This window comes from Papio anubis, chromosome 6 (assembly GCF_008728515.1).
Source record: "Papio anubis isolate 15944 chromosome 6, Panubis1.0, whole genome shotgun sequence".
Classification (NCBI taxonomy): Eukaryota; Metazoa; Chordata; class Mammalia; order Primates; family Cercopithecidae; genus Papio; species Papio anubis.
The window spans coordinates 27,967,106-27,969,908 of NC_044981.1; the positions used below are offsets into that span (position 1 = coordinate 27,967,106).

At 53.0% G+C, this 2,803-nt stretch overlaps 1 pseudogene across 1 annotated transcript; it reads right to left on the reverse strand.

Moving 5' to 3' along the window:
* Positions 1–1,414: 1,414 nt before the first annotated feature.
* On the reverse strand, positions 1,415–2,803 carry LOC101014138 (annotated as a pseudogene). The gene has a single exon (XR_002521486.2). The product of XR_002521486.2 is annotated as a protein Tob2-like (transcript).

The window sequence follows — 2,803 nt, forward strand, 5'->3', positions numbered from 1 at the left end:
GCAGAGTCCCTGTCCAGGACACTACCCCTCACTGTATTAAGGTCCAGTGGGGTCAGGTCTGGGCAGTGAGGGGGATAGTAGGAAGTTCTGAGAAGCTCTATCAGGCAGGGGCACAAATGTACTCAAATAACATCTACAACCAAAAGACCAAAAAGTATCCATTCCAGGCTCAGGGCTGCCCACTGCAGATGCTGACTCCAATATCCCACCCTACCTCCCTTCTCACCCCCATAGGTGCTCAGGTGAGCAGCTTCCCACGGGGCTAAGGTCACACAACAGGAGGGTCGAAGTCCAGGGACTTCTCACAGGCATCAGAGGCTTGGGTATTCCCTTTGCCCGTCAGAGCTAACCTATTTTTTTGGTGGAGGTGGTCAAAAACAAGAGTGCAGATCCCTCTGCAGTCTGGAAACCAGTTCCTTCTGCAGTGCTTCTCTCTGGGAGTGTCTTAAGCTTAGCCATAGTGGTGTGACCCCACCACACACACTGTAAAAGGACTGCTAATACTCCTAGCCCACTCCCCAGCCTCACTCATTAATAAGCATTTGTCGTAACCCAGAATCACATCTAGAGAGTAAGTTTCACATGGCTTGGAATCCTTTAAAACTGGACAGCAAACCACACACACACACACACACACACACACACACACCACCTCCCTACCCACAACCTCTGACCCAGGAGAGAAGAAGCTGCATGAGAGAAAGAAAAGGCCATATGCATCAGTGGCTGGGTGGCCAGGGCCTTGATGATGGTCTGGGCCTGGAGGGAATGGTGAGGTGGGGCCTCAGGACAGAGATGACAGGAATTAAGCTAGATAAAATGCTAACCTTCCTGTAGTCACAAACATCAGCTCTGGGGTGTGGGGGGTGGCAAGTGGCCAACTGGCAGCTCCTTGTGGCCCAGCCTGAAATGAAGTGGGGGCTGGAGTCAGGCCTATTTCGGTGGCAGGGCCTGAGAAGGCCTGCCAAGATTGGATGGCTTTGAGTGTGAGGATAGCTGGGTGACAGAGGCAGTGACACAGGCCAGCCTCTCCCTGTTCCAGGGAGGGTCAGGCTCCAGCTGCAGCTCTTCCTTCCCTGTGAGCTTGGACACACCAATCCTAAACCAGGAGTGTGAGGAGGAAGGGAGGAACAGGGAGCAGAAATTTATTTCTGGACCATTCTTAGCAAAGGAAGCCACCAATTAAAGATGTTATATAGAGAACTACATGTTAAAAAAACAAAGACAGAAAAAAGATATATAAAACCCAAACCAACCAAATTACAGGCCAATGGGCGAGTAGTAAGTGGTAGGGGGTAAGTTAAACACATTTTGGTGCTTTGGGAGCCCCTCCCATTCCGTGCCTGCACTAGATCTTTTTTTGTAGAAGTGAGAGTGAGAAAATTGAAAATCTTCTTGTACATTTTTCTTTTCCTTTTTTTTTTTTTTTTTTTTTTTTTTGGCCTTTCCTTTTCTTTCTCTCTCTTTTCTGTGGTCTTGGGTGCCTGGCCCCAGGGCAGGTAGACGGTCAGTTGGCCAGCACCATGGACTGGAAGGGCTGACTAGGATATTGCATGGTGTTCAGGTTGTAGCTGAGGCCTTCCATGAAGGGTGGCTTCTCCAGGAAGAGGCAGGTGGTGCCACCTCCAAATATCTAGACCATGCAGAAGCTGCTGTTGTTGCAGGTGACAGTCCCACTGCCTCCAAAGGGGGATGGGGTGCCACTGCCCTGGCCATCGGCCCCATCAAAGAAGAAACTGAGTGAGCCGCCACTGTTGTACTTGAGACTGTACGTGGCCTTCGGCGAGAGCTAGGATTGAGGGCCCGGTTGAGCGGGATGAAGTTCAGTGAATGCATAGACAGAGAAAGACTCTTGTGTTTCAACAAGCTGTTGGTGCTGAAGCGGGCCATGGAGGCTACTGTGGTAGCTGCTGGCCACCTGCCTCACCGCTGGCTGCTCCTCTACCACTTGCTGCCCCACCCCTCTTCTTTATCTTCATGGAGCCTAATTTGGTGGCAGCAAAGGAGTCTATGGTGAAGGTGATGGGCTGGCGAGGCAGAGGATGAAGGTGGGGCTGGGTGATGGGAAAAGCATGGCGACGGGGAGTTGGACAAGGAGCTGTCCTGGCTTCCGGTAGGCACGAGTATCTGGTCGTCAGGGTTGAAACTGCTCTTGATCTCTATGTCCAGCTCTGGGGCCCCGCAGCCCTCACTGTCATCCAGGTACAGCACTTTCACTGATCCCTTCTCACCAATCTGGTTGGACACCTCGAAGGGGTCAATCCATATGCTTATCTCCTCAGGCACATTGGCCCGCACATCTTCCACTGACAGGCCACTTCGCTTGGTGGCCAGCTCCCCAAAGGGGTCCACCATCCCCCCAATGTGGACATGGTGGAAGCCAGAGCCCTTCAGCAGTTTGTCAGGGTACCGGTGGACTTCTTATTTCTTTTTCAGAAGCGCCAGAGCAGCTTGTTATACAAGAGTAGAAAATGATGAAGTTCAGGGGTACTTTGATCTCAGGCTGCATGGTCCTTTCCTAGGCAGAGAATCAGCACAGGGCCGGTGCACAGCCTTGGGCTCCGGAAGGCTTCCGGTCTCCGCCGCGGCTGGGCGCTCTGCCGGCCTCGGGGCGGCTTCTCCCTCTAGAGTGGCCCTGAGCGCGCGGCGGAGGTCGCTCTGTCTTCCTTCCCCGGAGCCGCGCGGCCGGGGGACGAAGTCCTTTTCATCGTCGAGGGTTGGGGGACGAAGCAGGCAGCTATGGGTCATGACTCTCAAAAATGATTCTTTCAGCTCTTACTTAGGATGTCGGGCGGTTGGGGGA